Source organism: Myotis daubentonii, chromosome 4 (genome assembly GCF_963259705.1).
Source record: "Myotis daubentonii chromosome 4, mMyoDau2.1, whole genome shotgun sequence".
Lineage (NCBI taxonomy): Eukaryota > Metazoa > Chordata > Mammalia > Chiroptera > Vespertilionidae > Myotis > Myotis daubentonii.
This window is the reverse complement of record NC_081843.1, coordinates 100396220-100414974: the sequence shown is the minus strand read 5'-3', so window position 1 is coordinate 100414974 and position 18755 is coordinate 100396220. Positions and strand designations below refer to the sequence as shown.

General features: G+C 39.2%; 1 protein-coding gene across 3 annotated transcripts in view; it reads left to right on the top strand.

The window, feature by feature from the left end:
- Positions 1-18755, top strand: part of FBXL7 (F-box and leucine rich repeat protein 7) — a 327587-nt gene that overhangs the window by 234001 nt on the left and 74831 nt on the right. The window lies entirely within an intron of this gene.

Sequence of the window (18755 nt, the reverse complement as noted above, 5' to 3'; positions counted from 1 at the left end):
ATCTAGTTCTTGCAGTATACTTGGATAAACAGACATTTGATGAATATCTGTGGACTGGCTAATTTTTAGTACTTTCGTGCTCAGACTTTAGAAGCAAGCCACTTAAAAATATTTGACCAGCATTTTATCCCTAAATATACTAAGTATAACCTTGACCCCCCAATTCCATACATACTTCTCTATGGAACAATGGGTCTGTTTCAGATAAAACCCTATTTTGGTATTTCCCATAATCACTCTATTCTCTTCTTGCAAACGTTATCTTCTCCATGCATTTAAAAGAAAAGGAAAGAAATGCTTTAGCAAGTGAGTGCTGAAGGCAGCTCAGTCAATTTTCATGAAAACAAGAATAAGTTCTCTTGCCATAAATTCTATATGGCTTGTCATCTTTCTCTCCCCTCCTCTGTCCTTTCTCCTCCTCTTCCCTCTCCTTCTTTCACTCTCAGTGCAGTCCCACCATTGCTTCAGGATTTGTCACATTTCATGCAACTTCGGGAAAATTCATTAGGTGACCTATACTTTTCCCCAAAGGCTTTATTGTTTCATTTAGAAATAAATAAGGAGGATGACTTTTAATAGCATCTGTTTCTCATGCTCCTGCATCTCACTTCATTACCTATATCCCCACACCCTCCCCTTGACCACTGCAAGGACACTTTGTGAGGGGAGGTCTGGCAGGCACGCACATCCACGGGAACCACTATGTTTGAGGGACAGGATTTGGACATTTCACAACAGCCCTCCTTAACATTCCCTACATCCTTTGCATCATTCAAAGAAGAGACCGTCAAAACCATTTTAATCATTTTAATAGAAGCATTTTTCTCTGAAGCAGACATCTCATGATTCTTACCATCATTTGTAATTATTTATGACTATTTTTCCAACTCAAATATTAAAGTAATTGATTTTACAGTTCAGTATTGTTTGTAAACACCAGAATACGTGTGTGTAGTACAGTTTATTTCAGGGGCGGGCAAACTTTTTGACTCGAGGGCCACAATGGGTTCTTAAACTGGACCGGAGGGCCGGAACAAAAGCATGGATGGAGTGTTTGTGTGAACTAATATAAATTCAAAGTAAACATCATTACATAAAAGGGTATGGTCATTTTTTTTTTTTAGTTTTATTCATTTCAAATGGGCCGGATCCGGCCCGCGGGCCGTAGTTTGCTCACGGCTGGTTTATTTTCACTGAATAGTTTTTATGTTACTCCGTGTTTAAAATAGAAATTTTTAAATTGATTATTCTATTAGTTTGTAGGCTACCATAACAAAGAACCACAGACTGGGTGGCTTAAACAACAGAGATATATTTTCTCATAACTGGATTCTAGCAGTCCAAGGTGAAGGTGCTGCCTGCATTGCTTTGTTCTGAGGTCTCTCTCCTTGGCTTGGAGGTGACCTTCTCCTGTGCCTTCACATGGTCTCCCTTTGTGCCTGTATGTGTCCTAATCTCTTCTTACAAGAATACCAGTCATATTGTAGTAAGGCCGACCCCAATGACATCATTAGATCTTAGCCTTATTTGTGACCTTACTAATGCCCTTATTCAATCTTAACCACATTTAGCCTTAAATCTTCTTTACAGGCCCTATCTCCAAATACAGCCACATTCTGAGGTGCTGGGGGTTAGGATGTCAGTATATGCATTGAGTGGGGGTGGAGGGTACACAACTCAACCCATAACAACTTTATAGAGAGAGACTAGGAGGGAAGCATGGTCAGCTGAATTCCACAGCATAAGGACCATCTGTAGGCAGTGAAGGGGGATGATGTCTCTTTCAGATCCGGAAATGTAACTTCCCAAATAGAAATCCACACTCTTTGAATCTGGTAGGTACAATCTGAAGTTAAGATAGAAAATCATATTAAATGTATTGGAATGTCATATTAAGATACAATTTTTTTTATTTTTATGGATTTTTTTGTAGATTTAACTTGAGGTCTAAGGGCGATGTCAGTGGTCACTGTGGATTCATATAATGACATCTAATTGCGAAGTTCTTTGAGAAACTATATCACATAGCCATTGAGAGGCTTCATGAATAGTCCACACAGTGCCCCAAAGGCTCTATCTGACTTCTAACGTCCTAAATATATCAACCATAATTAATTCCAGGAGAAAAATAATCTATTGAGGGGGACAAAGGTTATTTATTCATAGGATTTTTTTTTAAAAGCTAAGTTCTTCATGATAACTTAAGTATTTGGTGGGAATAACTTGATCATTTACCTTTGGTAGATATAAAGTAGATTCATTCACTTTTATTAATTTGTTTTAAATCTCAAATTATTTGGGTATTGTCGGAGATGGAGATTCACCTTTCTTTTGCAAGTGAGTCAATGAAGAGAAAAGTGAACGTTGATTTTGCCACACAGCCCTTTACGTTTGTTTCTGAAGTCGACCTGCTTAAAAACTTCACAATCACAGAACCATATTTTACAAGTGATGAAGTTCTAGGTTTTTTTTTCCTTTTTTAAAATGTATTTTTATTGATTTCAGAGAGGAAAGGGGAGAGAGACAGAGATAGAAACATCAATGAAAAGAGAGAATCATTGATTGGCTGGTTCCTACACATCCCCCACTGGGGATTGAGCCCCAAATGAGGGTATGCGCCCTGACCAGGAATTGAACTGTGACCTGGTTCATAGGTTGATGCTCAACTCCGAGCAAAACAGGCCAGGCAAAAGTGATGAAGTTCTTTATGACCTCTGATCCAATCCCATAATCTATAGGTGTAGCAACAAGACCCAAGAAAGGCAAACTGACCCATTACACATACAATGATTTAACAAAGTTCTTAAAACTTTGAACTGTACCTGTTTAATTTGTTATAACAATTATTTAGTTTGCTTGTTAATAGGCTACATAAGCATATAGTAGTTGTTTTTAGTCTCCAACATAATGTAAACTCTGCCACTTTGGTGCTTGTTGCTTCTTTAGTTAAAGCAGAAAAATGAACTCTTTAAACCCTTGCTCTCACTGTGCTGATTTGTGTCTGATTCATCCCAAAATTGCTTTCCCATCTATCGGCTTAAATTGGCTTTGAGAAATACAAATACAAAAATAAATAAATAAATATATTTCTGGTATTACCTCTGAATAAAAGTATAAATAAGTTTAAAAATGAATTATTTTAAAGCAGTTTGCAAAATTCGGATGTTAGCAATGGGTGGGGAGGAGGATAAAGATTTTGAGCGGAGAAGTGACCAGAGGGCTGCACCATGGATTTACCTTCTCTCCTGGGGCTCATTTGAGAATGTGGGTGTTTTTATCATTATCGGGTTGGGACATCAGATGTAAAATGAGGCTTTTCCCCAAAACTTGGACATATGCTCACCCTATTCTTTAGGAAGGTAACTTAACCCAACAGAGAACTGTGGGACAGACTGGACTAATTATAGGTTGGTAAGTGTGTTCCTCAAGGACACCAGTTAGAGAGATGGGGGAGCTGTTATGAAACAAAACTATAGTAAGAAACAAAAAGTGAACACTCTGGCCCTAGCCAGTTTGGGTCAGTGGATAGAGCGTCAGCCTGTGGACTCAAGGGTCCCAGGTTTGATTCCGGTCAAGGGCATGTACCTTGGTTGTGGGCACATCCCCAGTAGGGAGTGTGCAGGAGGCAGCTGATCGATGTTTCTCTCTCATCGATGTTTCTAGCTCTCTATCCCTCTCCCTTCCTCTCTGTAAAAAAACCAATAAAATATATTTTTTTAAAAAAAAGTGAACACTCTGAAGTGGTGAGACACACCGGGTTGACATGAGGAGTTGGCCACCCTGCCTCAGAGACCCTCCACATGCCTCAGCCCACTCACCATCCCACATGGTCCAGGAAGGAGAGGACCACAGGGAGGGAAGACCTGTGTTCTTGAAACCCCCCAGAGCTCCTGTGGGGAAGCAGGAAGTAGCCCTTACTGGCTTGAGAGTGAAAAGCTTCTGCAGGTACTAGTGGGCCAAGTCCTACCCATTCTGATGAAACATAGGTCAGAGTGTTTAAATGGAGTTTCCTGATAATACCAAATGCTCAGCATTCCTGATTAAGAATTTAAGTTGCAAACTGGTTGCAATCAGATTTCCCCTAACTACAGGTGTTTATTTCTACCTCCAATATTTATTATTCTTTATATTCTAGAGGAGGTATCCCAAATAAAGCTCCTAAACTCTCAAGCACCATTTCCAGGAATAGCTTCCATTTATTTTTTACGATCAGAAAATATGCAGATTTCTAAGAGCAAGGCACCCCAACAAGCAGTTGAGGACGGGTATTTTGGCCAGTGTTTGGAGGTAATGTCTGAGTCTGACCGTGCAAATCAATATTATAACGCCCTCCACTCTGGATTCACGGGTTGTCCAGAGCTGGAAATTGTTAGGCTCCTCAACTGAGTGAAAGTGAAGACTTGGCTACGAGGTGTAGAGGGCTCTGACTGTCCACAGGTCTCCCTGTGACTATAGCCCAGAGTTTGGCAGCTGAGGTAAGACAGCCAGTCCAGATCTGTGAGCTGCAGGGGGTACATCTGTGCTGGAAATTACTCACACACTCCCGAGGACTGGATAATTTATTATTTTCCTCTTTCCAATAAGCTCAAGTATGTATGTAGTATCAAATTCTGAAGATCTCTAGGCCAAATATTCCATTTACACTCCTCTGTCTTCATATTTAAGTGGAATAAGATGAAGCCCTGAATTTATTTAAAATATATTTTTGGTTGTAACTTCTCACATATCTGGCCCTGGACTTCTGATGGTCAGTGATGGTCAGTGATAGCTTTCTCCCCAAGCCCCTTCCTCACACTCAACCTGGACCAGCCCCTCCCGCGCCTTTAATTGATGCTGTGTTGTGGCTACATACTTCCCACAGTGTATCCCTGGCGTCTTCCGGTCCGTGCTTCAGTACCTATTACAGTGAAAGGAGGTGGGCTAAGCTCTGAGAGTAATGATGGACATCACAGCCCCTTTATTCCTAGTCAGACCCAACACATAAAGAAAAATTATGACAGAAGAGAGATTCAATCCCAAGTGGCCATTTCCCAGGGGTGATCCCTTTTGCCTAAGTTTCCCTTGTAAGTGAAAGCTTGGACGCTCCATATTAGCAAAGGCGTGTGTGATTTGCTGTGTTGCCAAAGCGTGGATACTTCCTGACACATCGTAGGGACTCAGTGTGTAGATTCTAATTGCAGCGCAACTTGTGAGCTTGTGTAGATGTGTTTTGTCCTGTTAACTAGTGCCCTGCAGAACTCAGGTGGCCACTGCTTAAAAATCTTGCATTAACTACATCGTTTTACCCATCCTGAATTTCTGAAGACAACTGGGTATTATTTTCACCTAATAAACAATCCAAACCCCAGCTATTTTCCTTAAGTGGAACTCACAAAGTGAATTGCCCCAACTTTAATATTAAACCACCAACATGGATTCAACTATGCAGAATTATTTTCTTGCTTGTGGTCGACCCATAATTGTCATCATGGGAAGTTGCTAAATTTAACAAAATGTATGTGAATGACTCCATATCACAGCATCTGTAGAATTGTATATTCTAAAGCTGGATACATATTTCTTGGATAGTTTATGTACATGGTTATTTGAATGTTGAACGTGAGAATTGCTTATGAGAAACCTTCATCCTTCAGAGCTGGTGGACACCCCCTAGGTTGCTCTCCCACTCACTCAATCAGTCAGTGATCTTGGTAGTTAAGAGCTCAAGATCTGGGATCAGAGATTCAATAGAACTAGACTGGAATCCTAATTGCTTACTATCCCTAAAATTCATTTCCTACTGGGGAAAAAAAAGCCATTAATAGAATCAACTTTACAGTTGTGGAGTTGTGTTACATGGATTAAATTTAAATTGGGTTTATAAAGATTTTAGCACAGGGCCTAATATAGAGTGAACACTCAAAAATTGTTAGCCATTAAGAGTATCATCACTACAGTCTCAAAGAACTAATAGCGTTATTAAAATAATTATTTATGCATATAAATGTTCTTCTAGAAAACTCCAACCATTTTAAAGGAAAAAAAACACACAGAGATTTATGTATTTTAGTAGAAGAACAATAGCCAGACTGCAACAAAAGAGGAGACAGACTAGGTTTATTCAGTTAACAGTAAACGGAGCTCAGGCACAAAGCTGAAATGGAAGGGCAAGATGAGGAAAGATGACTTGAGAATAACTTTTATTTTGTGTAAATGAAGAAATATTGACATGCCCATTTGAAACAGAATATCTGAGTATTTTCTTAGCCAAAGCTGCAATTCTGTTTTTCCTAGTGTCATAAATGACATGCCATTCAAATGTGCAATATTCATGAGGAAATCTGGATTCCCAGAATTTCTTTGGAAACACAGAACATTTTTTGGATCGTTTAGCAAATATCAATCTATTCTGGTATGATTTGTTTTAATTTAAATACATAACAGTAATGAAATCAGACAATAATGATCCACTTTTTATTTTATGTGGAAAATAGTAGAGCAGCCGTTCTCAACCTGTGGGTCGCGACCCCTTTGGGGGTTGAATGACCCTTTCACAGGGGTTGCCTACGACCATCGGAAAACACATATATAATTACATATTGTTTTTCTGATTAATTACTATGCTTTAATTATGTTCAATTTGTAACAATGAAATTACATTCTCCATATCAGATATTTACATTACGATTCATCACAGTAGCAAAATTACAGTTATGAAGTAGCAATGAAAATAATTTTATGCTTGGGGGTCACCACAACATGAGGAACTGTATTAAAGGGTCACGGCATCAGGAAGGTTGAGAACCACTGTAGTAGAGGAAAATATTTTAGATTGAAGTATATTTCTTATTTCTTAATGTTTTCTAGATCTCTCTCACCAAAAATAATATTAAGAAGGTAAATAAACATGTACCACTAAATAATGATCATTACTGAAGCTTATTTAAAATTAAAAATAATGAAACATGGCATTCAGATTTTTTAAAAAAATATATTTTATTGATTTTTTACAGAGAAGAAGGGAGAGGGATAGAGAGTTAGAAACATTGATGAGAGAGAAACATCAATCAGCTGCCTCCTGCACACCCCCTATGGGGATGTGCCTGCCACCAAGGTACATGCCCTTGACCGGAATCAAACCTAGGACCCTTCAGTCCCCAGGCCGCCATTCTCTCCACTGAGCCAAACTGGTTAGGGCCAGATTTTTAATGCTAATGTAAATAGCACAATTGCAAGTTTTATTTGCAACATTATTTTATCTGGCTTGAATTTGCTCAGTAAAAGATGTTATATGTTACTATAGTTCAGCTGCCACTATATTTTTCTTTTATATTACTTATCAAAACTGAAATGAAATGACAAATTGCAATGATATTTGTTTAATATGTCTTCTCCCAACTGTAAAATGCAAGAGGCAGGTCTATCCTGTTTATTTTTTATTTCCATTATGTAGCACAGTTCTTGGAGTGTGTAGGCACTTGTAAATGTGGAAACATTACATCTGCATTTTTACCTTTTCTATTTTCCTAACAACAACAAAAATAAAGATCCTTGGACAAAATTAGAATAAACTACAGAACTCTCTTTAAATTTGCAACTCCCAAGCGCAGAAATATAATGACCCTCACAGTTATTAACCATACTCTCTTAGTAGCAGTTTGCTCACATGATGGAATGCAATCATTAGAGAGGATATGGGGTTTGTGCCTACATTCTACACTTCCCTATAATTATAGGGACATTTTTGCTCTAAGATAGTATTCTGTTCAATGAATCTTTAAGGTATATTAATTTGTTCTGGCAACTAATTAGTTTGATCATAGCAAAGTACCACAGACTTAGCTTAAACAACAGAAGTTTATTTTCTCACAATTCTGGAGGCTGGAAGTACAAGACTCACGTGTCAACAGGGTTGGCTTCTTCTCAGGCATCTCTCCTTGGTTTATAGATGGTTTTCCTTCTGTGAGTCTGTCCCAATCTCTTCTTCTTAAAAAGACATCTGTAGTATTGGATTAGAACCCACCCTAAGAACTCATTGTAACTTTAAAGACCCTCTCTTCAGATAAGCCACATTCTGGGGTACTGAGGATTAGCACTTCAACCAAGGAGTTATGGGGCGACACATTTCAGCTGATAACAATGTGGTCACGAAAATCTTCCATGACCAGATAGGTTTGAGAAATACTTGGTGAGACCACATTTAAAAGATCCCTTTACTATGCTACCGTGCACTAGGAAGCTTCAAGGGAAGTATGTAGGGTGCTGGCTTTTAAAAACAAACAAACAACAAAAACCCTGCATCGCTTTTAACATTCCAGAAGACCTTCCCTAGGAACACGCACTAGGTGGTAGCCCTGCTCATCTTACCTGGCCCTAAGCAACCCACCGAGGGGCCCAATTTCTGATGAGCAATCATTCCCAACAATGGGCCATCTCTCAAATACATTCTTTATTTGACATACGGTTTTTCTTTAGATAGGTAATAATTCTTTATTCAATTATGAAAATCCCTTTGCTTTCCACCAACCAATTTTTTCACCTACTTCCTCACTCCAGGCTTGGAGGTGGTGGTGGACAGCAGACATTAGATTACATTTTTGCAGCCTATTACCTCATCGTTTAAAAGGAATGATGAAAGGAAGAGATGCAATGACATACCTCTTGAAGGGAAGGAAACATAAATGTGTAAGTTTAAATAGGGTTTCAATGCAGAATAGCTGTCCAACCTCCATGGCAACAGAGTTCTTTGTGGACTCATTATACAGGCACATTTATTAAGCTCTTTAGGACATTAGCGCTTTTGATAACAATGTTAGCAACTTTCCCTGAACTATTGCCTATTGACAGTGGGCCCTTTGCAGAGTAAGGACCCTGTGAATTAATCCCTATTTAATGAGGAAGATTTAAAGGTGATGAGGCTTGTGTGCTGCTGATGGGAAAAGTCTGCCTTGATAGATTATTTCTGGGACATTAAAGTCTATTCAGTCAAGACACTTGACTATTTAGGACAGGACAATTCTGTGAGAAATTGAAATAAAATACAGATTTATATTTGGTTATTTTCACCACCTATAAAATGTCCTGTATTTGCTTTAAGGGTTTTTAAATTTCTACACTTTCTTGCTTTCATCAAACCTTGGATTTAGCCTGCACTAAATCAAATAGCTAGATATTGAGTTTTGGCTAAATGGTGTTTTTAGTAAGGTGACAGCCAATAGCTGCAATTGAGAAGCTGTAATTTATTTTAGCTTAATTTGTAATATATGTGTCATTTTAAACTATCTAGAGAGAGCTATAAAAATATGTTTGTCTGTGAAAAGGGCTGTTGGATTCTCACCGTGATGCAAATTTTCCACATCTACCTCAAGACTTGACTACAAAGCATAATTAAAATATGTTTGGGTGTTAAAATGTTATTGTGACAAAACCATTATTATAATTTTCTTATACTTGATTGTATCACTAGGATAGAAAGTACTCAGAAATTAACTGGTGGAAGTATATTACCAAAATAACTTGTTTTGATTTTAATTAATCTCTACTCTGTTCTCTTCTTAGGTATAGAAAATGTTTAATTTATTTTTTCTTTCTTTGCTGTACATCTGAGGAAGCCCTGAGGGTGTGATAATAGGTGATATGGGGGTCCTTCTCATGTGGTGAATGCCCCTGGGTTTTATTCACCTGTAAGGGTCTTGCCTTTTTAATCCTGTGAATAGATGCTTAACTGATATTCAAATCCTGCCATAAATATGGCAAAAAAAAAAAAAAACACAAAAACCCAACATGATTTAACGATAAGACTATTGGATCTGATTTAAATGGCTCTGAGTACAGTCCTAACCTTTCCTGGCTACATTTTCCTCATCTGTAACATGAGGAATTAGCCAAGACTTTGCCTCAGTGATACCCCTGTCTTCTTTGCTGTTCAGCATTGACATCCTCATCCAAATTTTTTAAAAATGTTGCTTACACTATTGCAAGAGAGATATTTGATCTTAGACTCAAAATTAAATAATTTAAAGATTTTCCATTTTGCTAAAGTTTCCTTTTATCATGAATGCAACAGAGTTGATAATTTATTTAAAATGTTGAGAATTTTATTATGTTACTAGAGGCCCGATGCACGAAATTCGTGCAAGGGGCTCAGCCCTCGCAGCCACAGAGGCTTGCCTCGGGCCTCGCAGCCCTGGCTTCAGGACATCAGGTCTAATTAGCATATTACACTTTTATTATTATTGATTGTATATAAAATAATCATGTTTGAGAGTGTTGTCAGAAAATAAAATATAATTCCATAACAAATCAACATTTGTCAAAAATCAGAGTTTAAAAGAAGAAACTTCTCCTAATTTCTGTGTAGGATTTTTGGTTCCTTAGATTCATGAGACGTCTGTGATCGAATGTGAGGTGATAGTAAGTTTGCCGGACTTATCAGGTCCTGGATACTGCTGTAAACTTTGGGCAAGTCACTTACTCTGACTGCCCCCCAGGGTTCATACCTGTGAAATGGGAATGACCCCTTCAGTAAGTCAAAAATGATAGGAGGAGGTGCCTGAGGCTTTGCTGATGCTGGAAGGATGTGTCATGGGGAGCAACAGATATTCTTTTAAAAGAATCCATATGATGTCATGGAAAACTTCTTTCCTAAATGTATGACTTTTGCTAACTTAAAAAAAAATATATTTACATTTTTGTCTGGGTCACAATACCTGATCAGCTGGTGAAATTTTCTAGCTTAGTAATGGAGAAGGCAAGTTTAGGGTAAGCATGTTAGGATGAGGATTAAATATGTGAAAAGAACTAGAGAATGGAATTTAGAGACTGAATACTAGCAGATTGAACTTTGGAAATAAAGGCAAAAGAAGGTGTGTGTCTTGTAATGCAGCCTCAAGTGTTTGCACACTTTATAGCAATTCCACGCAACTTAGAATCAACTAGCTCTCAGGCGCCAGACAGAGGGTCCGCGTGAGAACAGCTGGAGCTATGGCAGGCATTAGTACCATTCTTCATCCTCAATAGTTTATGCACACACACACACACACACACACACACACACATAGTGTATCATGTATTCATAGTATGTATATGTGTGTGTGTACACATGTATATGTAATGCTAGTATTATATATTAATACAATAAATAGTGTGTATTATTTATAGAGATAAAATCTGAAAACGCACTGTCTATACTAGGAGGGACTCCAAGGTCATGTTCAAAGGAGAGCCTAAGAATCAAGAAGTAGTAGCTATGCTGTGGCTTTTTCTTTCTGTTTTTCACACCAGTGGAAAAGGAAGGACCATTTTAAAAAAAATTTTCATAACTACACATTGAAATAGAAGGCAGAATGTTATGTTTGTTTGTTTGTTTCTCATCCAACATATCTTGCAGGAGAAGCGTATTTATTTCTTAGACAACCTTAGGAAGCCAATTAGCTACATGGGGGATTGGCACACTTTTTCTGTGGAGGACCAGGCTGTATGTTCAGCATGGCGGTCATGGGGTCTCCATTGCAACTGCTCAGCTCCCTGCCTCGCAGCATGAAAGCCGCCAGAGAAGAGGCGTAAAGAAATGGCCCAGCCCAGGCTGGATCTGGCCTGCAGACCTTAGGGTGCTCTCAGGGTCCTACACGATAGAAGAATAATTCTGATTTCTAATTACACTGTTGCAACAAAAAGGCTTGTGGCTCCATAAAGTCCTGTAGCCGTATGGAAACTGCAGACCTCCAGTCAGTCATCCGATAGCTTCAGCAAAGGCCAAACATCTGGCTGTTTAGAAATCTAAAATTTAAAAAACACCTATTATGTTATCATTACGATTATTGCTAAGCTTTTGTGTACTTCATTCCAAGAGTGATCTCAACAGCTTGAAAAACTGGAAACAAAGCGAAATTGTACCTTTTTTTTCTTTTCACTTCAAATCTGATGTTTTAAAACAAAGGCCCATGGAGGGAAAGATGTTTCTAGGAAAAGATAATATATCTTTCAATATCAGATACTCTCTTAAAACCATCATAATGAAAGCCACAATAGCACTGAGTTTGTTTGGTATCAACCAGTTCACAAATCAAAGGTTCTTTGTTAGAAGATCTAACCAGCCTCCGGATAACAGACATGCAGCCGCCACCCACACCCACACGCACCCCTCTCTGAGTCCTAACTCTGGAGGGACAACCTTCAAAGGGAATACTTACTTCAGAAAGAGGAGTGCTGCCGAATCATGCCCTCCTGGGCTTGCAGTGGCTGTGAACTTTAAATGATAGAATGAGGAACATATGTTCCATAGCAAAACTCTAACTGTGACTTCTTTTCCAAAACCGTATTGCAGCGGTTCTCAACCTGTGGGTCACGACCCCTTTGGGGGGGTCGAACGACCCTTTCACAGGGGTCACCTAAGACCATCGGAAAACACATATATAATTACATATTGTTTTTGTGATTAATCACTATGCTTTAATTCTGTTCAATTTGTAACAATGCAATTGGGGGTCACCACAACATGAGGAACTGTATTAAAGGGTCGCGGCATTAGGAAGGTTGAGAACCACTGCCGTATTGGGAGGTGAGGCTGGGCTCCATATTGAATTCTAGCATAAAGATAGACCAGCTCTGTTTATCTAGAGAAAATAAATATTATTCTAGAAAAAGCAAATGTTAGGGCTGTTTTGTATTCCTTGCCAATTCGAGAACACAAAGTCTTTGTGTGGGTGTTTGTGGAATGAACTTCGGCCCACATCTGGAGGGTCCCTCATGCTTTATGCTGGGAGCACCTTGATCATTATTTCACGGTGCAGGGAACATTGGTGGCTGCTCGGGTCTCTTGCTGGCACTGGCACCGTATACGGCCGCACTCACGCTGAACTGCCCGCGCTCCGGTCCTGTCCCTGTCTGCTCTCAGGTGCTCGCATTGAGCAAGACATTCCTCAGTTGAGGAAGGACCTAAGGACCTGATTCTGGTCATCCATCCCTTCCGCTCATCCCTGAGAGCACTCCATTGGTTACCCTTGCCTTAGTTTACTTTAACGTCTTTTCCTCATTTGTATTTAATCACAAAAATTTAATCAAGCTTTTCTTATCTTAAATTATCTCCCTCCCTCCCCCCACCTCCCCTCCTACTTCTAGTCCAGGTGTTATTTTTTCCTCCTCCTCACCTCTAGGGTCAAGCTCCATACAAGAAAGCTCTCTCAGGTGTTGGTCTTTCTAGTCTCCTGGACATTGGTGGGTTTCCAAGGCATCCAATTCCAGTGATCCCATTTTCTATGAAGTGAATTCTCGGCTGTTATTTTTGAGGACTTCATCACACCACAGTATCTAGTGGTCGTTCCGGATTTCTCCCCATCAGGAACGATTAGTGGTCAAGAAGGGGCACCTAACCCACACACAGGTAGGGAAGAGAGAACGAGTCCAAGGACTTGCCTGGTGTCCAGAAAAAAATCAGCTTCTTTTCTCCACCTTGGCTGTACTGTAGTGTCATTTAAGGGGCTTTGGAAAATCCTGGTGCCTGCACCACGGCTTCCCCTCACCCCCTCTACCCCCGAAATCTTGATATAATTGGTCTGGAGTAGTAAGTGCTACAATAGAAGTGAGCTGCTGTCCTATTGGAGGGCCGGCTCCCTGATGGCAAGGAGACCCTTTATTCAACTTTGCTTTCTCATCCACTAAATAGGGCCTGACACATGGTATTTCCTTGGTAAGTGGTTTCTAATTGGAAAGCTTCACTGTGAATTAATTTCCAAAGGTAAGAATCCATGGGCAATTTCATCAATTAGAATCATAATTTTCCTTATATTACCTAGATAGATCTTTCCCTAAAATAGTGTTTTAGATTATTAGCATCAATCTTCCTGTTGTGAAGATACTTTTTTTCTAATTTCATAATTGTGTGTGAATTACATCTCATAAAAATGGCTATAAAACGGCAGCTCTCAGGAAGGCATTGTGCGTGGAGGAGTACAATCATTTTAGAATCCAATGTGCGGGCCTGGAATCCCACTCCGCCACTTACTGGCTGTGGGATGTTGGGTGATTTACTTAACCTGTCAAGATGTTATTGTACTTAGCTCTGAAAATTAATAACCCCACAATGCTGAGTGCATGTGGGACACTTGCTAGGTGGCTGCCGTTTTCTCTTTTCTCTTATCTGACCCTCCCAGCCCTATGAGGAAAGGAATATCATCATATTCTCATCATCATCACCATCATCATCATCATCACCACCATCCTGTTTTGTACACTTGGAAACAGAATTAAGGACTTTCCACACTTTAAAGAAATTCCTAACCAGCAAAGTCAGGGCTGACTTTTCTGACATTTCAGGAGGATGAACTGAAAGTGCTTGAGATAGTCCTCATTGTCCCCTCCTCGTCAGCACCTAGATTAGCTAACCTCTAATTTCTCTATTACAAAGAAATGCAGTCGATTTGAGGATGAATGTGAGGGTGTGATATTTTAGACCAAGCTCCTTTGGCTACTACAGTAATCATCCTGTGTGGGGTTTGAGGTGGGCCAGTCTTGATGTTTCTCAAAACATGCTAGGGCGGAGTGTAGACCCCGGCAATGAGGGTGATAGGGCTGCTTTCTGATGCTCAGACCTTCGCTGGCATTTGAGAAGCCTGGATATTTTCCCATCCCACATTTCAGTGAGTTTAATTATTTTCATTTTTACACCTAGCAAAATGAATGTTTTCCACTGTTCCTACTTCTTAATAGCATTAACATTATAGTTGATGTTACTCTTTTATTTTCTTAATGGCTATTGGGATTTGTGTAGTAACATTACACAACACTTGCATATTACTTAGCATGTACTGTTGCCCTGTTCTAAACACTGTAGAGATATGTCAACTCAATTATTTCTCACAATACCCTACCTGCCCCCATATTATAGGTGAGGAAACTGAGGCACATGGCGGCAGAGCAGGGGTTCTCAGATGTTACTGTGCATCAGCAGTTACCTGTAGGCCTCGTTAAAACAGATTTCTGGGCCCCACCTCCAGAGCTTCTTATCAGGAGGCCTGGGGTGGGGTCAGAAAATTTTCATTTCCAGCAAGTTCCCAGGGGTTGCAGATGTTAATGTTGCTTTTCCTGGGAATACTTCAGAGCCACTGAGATGCAGTAACTTGCCCAGGCACACAGTTAATAAGTGGTAGAGGCTAGATTTGAACACAGGCAAGCAAACCTCAGAGCCTTTGTGTTACTTTGCATAACAATTAGACGGGACTGATACCCCTTCTCAAGAAGAATGCCTGTTTCCCTATATGCTGATCTCTATTTTTCTGCATATCAATGTGCATGTCTACATGGGTGCCTGTGCATATTGTATGGGTCAATATACACATGTATATAAACAGGTACTCCACTGAATCTAATTCTGTATGAACAGAGAGTAACCACTAGCAAATTCTTTAATCATTCTCATACTTATGTGAACAATTATAATTATTAATTTGTTTTAATAACATCTGAGTCCATGACAGTCTTTATAGCCTGTTATGCTGACATAATGAGCTTGTGTTTTAAAAGCATATGTAATTGCATACTTATTTCCTAGAAGTAAATCATACTCTATAGTATTTGACATAATGATAAGCATAATTAATGCATTAGAATTGTAGATTCCTAGTTATCAACTCCAACCTCTCACCAGACTTGTAAATCTCTGAGGCCTGTGGAAGAAGTGCAGGCGGCCATTGCCTGGAGACTTCCCACGTTTATCTGACTCACTTGTGGGCGGCTCCACATGTTTCGAAGCTCTTTCCCACAGTCCCCCTAACCCTGCCCTCCTGTGAGCTCCATCCGTCCTAGACCTGTGCCCTCCAGGGACACACAAGCCTTTTCCCTGCTTCCAGAGAGACCTTCTCATGTATAAAGCCACCACCTGAAGAGTCTAACCTCAAGCTGCGCTGCCCCGTCTTCAGTGACTCTCTGTGCACCAAAACCCAAGATCTTCCTGCCCCCTGCCCGCCTGCCCTGGGCATGCTCTAACCTGGCACTGCCACCTCTATCATATACAGTGTCTCAAAGTGAGTAAAATGTTCCAGAGGGACCCAAGAAAGAGAATCATAGCCCTGCATCTGGACATGGATACTGAGATGAAATGTGAAGCATTTTCATTGGCAGATTCCCAGATCCACTTGGAAAATGTTTTGTTCTCACCTGGCTGTGGCTCATTTGCTCAGACACGGGGCTCAGGACTTCCTGGCACCGGATCCGATGCCCAGGTTTTCCTTTGTCTGATTTGGTTGTGACTGTGCCGCCCTCTGCTGTTCTGCAGGGTTAGTTCTGAATGTTTGCGTTTTCCAAGAAAAGCTAACTGCCATTCAAAGGAGAGCATAACATCTGTTGATTTAAGACAATGATCATCTTCTTCCTCATGGTAGACGAACACTGTAGGCTCCCTTAATCAGTGTTGCTGGGTCTAAACAGCCGAGCCTCACAAACTGGCTGATGTTGGAAACACAGAGTATTTTTTGCATTAGATCTTTGAACTTGATCTAACAAATTGGTTTGGGGATCCTTTTGGTATTTTTTTTTGAAAGTCGTTATCTTGAATTATAAGCTCTTATAGGTTGAAGACACTTTTGAAATTACCAGGCCAGTCTTTTTACACATGAGAAACTGAGGTTCCGAGAAGTTAGAAGAATTTCCACGTGTCAAAGCCAGTCTGTTAGTTTCCAGTGTGAACCTAATTCATGGTGATATGTTTTTATTTTAGGAAATCAAATATATTCATTTTGGAACATGAGATATGATCAACTTTCTAGGTTTTTTATTTTAAGCCAAAATTAATACTAAACAGTTAGCTAAATTTTTACAATAATTTAATTATTTTTGGCATTTATTAAATAAAATCCATATGCTATGATGGATGACTTGAAAGACCAATTTTCAATGTTTATTTTCTTATGTTTCCTTATTATGTTTGCTAATGTGGCTTCTGACAGAAGTAAATATATTATTAGAATTGTTGTAGCCACTCATTCATATATGATTGCTAGAAATCCAATAAAGTTTGAAATTTATTTATAAATTTTAATATTGTCTGATTTGGTCCAGTAAAATCATCTTTATTTGGTTAAAAAATATGACTCTATATGGAATATAAGATCTTCATCTAATAAACCACTACATATGTTATAAAATACTGAATAGATCTTACAACTGCTAACTAGAGCAACTTTACAATTTACTTATTTAGAATCCTTTGAGGTTTTCACTGGCTTCTAGCCAACAGAAGAAAGGAATACATATGCATTTGAATGGAGTACCTGTCATATTTCTATCAGAAGTGGCAATTATTCCAAATTCCTATTGCAAAATGTAAAGCTTCAGAAATTTTATTTTAAATGTTATCTAGTTTTTCCCCTCCTTTGTGACAGCATGGATTGACCTGGAGAGCATTATGCTAATTAAGTAAGCCAGTCAGGAAAAGACAAGTACCATATGATTTAACTCCTCGGTGGAATCTAATGAACAAAATGTTACCTAATTTCTGAATCCTTATGCATTTGGGTCAGTAGAGGTATTGTCATCTTTTCTCTGGATACTAGCCCTGGTCACTTGCAATTTCCCTTAGTCTTTTATTCAAAAGATTTGAAATGCAAATAGGTAAAAGTAATTTATTCTAAGGACTTCAGTTATAGAAATAGAATTCTTAGAGCTAGAGGGGATCAAAGTAATTGTTGACTTCAATTGTCCTTTTTGAGATATGCAAAAGAGGGGAAACCCAGTGGTTGGATGGCTCCTCCAAGTAACAAACAAAACCAAGAGCAAACTCAAAGCCCATTGCTTCCCAGACCAGTTCTCACTACATCTACATCATCTGAGCCTCCTGACGGAGCCTCTTGTGGACTTCAAAGTGACGAGACATTTTAGAGAAACATGAAGACACAGTCCATGTTTCTTTTCTAGTTAACAGGGACCAGGCTTGGAATAAGACTTACGTTAAGAGCAAAATTAAACGTACTGAAGCCAACATTTTGTGATATATTTGGTCAGTCTGACCAATATCTGTACTAGTTCATTCTTCTGCAAAATCTTTATTTTCCACCCCTTAGCTACAAATTAACATAATTCTCAAGAGAATTCACATTTCAATTTTAAAGACCTTTTATTTAATACTGAATGTCTAAAGTTAAGAGACTCTTACAAGCACATATGAGCTTTAAGAATTAATGCTTTGAGAAAACAGTGGTTATAGGGTATATATTTCAGTCTAAGTGTGGGGTAAGGACAGGTGACACTAGCATTCTCTGCGATCTTCTCTTTGCTCTATTCAACATGCACTGAGAGCTAATCATGTACTTAGTCTATTTTAGCATCAGAAAAAAATGTTAAAAAGCAGAGAGCTTGAGATAACAGTATAACTATATTCTTTCTGATGGTCTCCTGGCATTGCAGAGAGCCAAGCCTTCTCCTCTACGCTGTCCCTACAGCTTCATTTTTTAAAATACAGGGACTATGCTCAAAGAATGATGGGTCTGGTTGCCTAATGATGATGAAAGGCAAGATTCTGTTTCATTCTGTGAACTTCTTCTACAACAGCCTTTCTGTTCCTACTCCATGAGCACTTCTTTATTTCTTAAGATTCGGTCCAGTCACATCTCCAGGAGGAGCTTCTGGTCTTCCCCTAACCATGAGATGGAGAGCCCAGCTCTGCTCTGCATAGAGCTAGCTGCTGTGTACCTCTCCACCCTGACATTCAGTATATTGCAAATTTATTACTTCTTTATGTGTCTTTCTCTTAGACCAGACACATAGGAGGTGCATAATAACTGGAA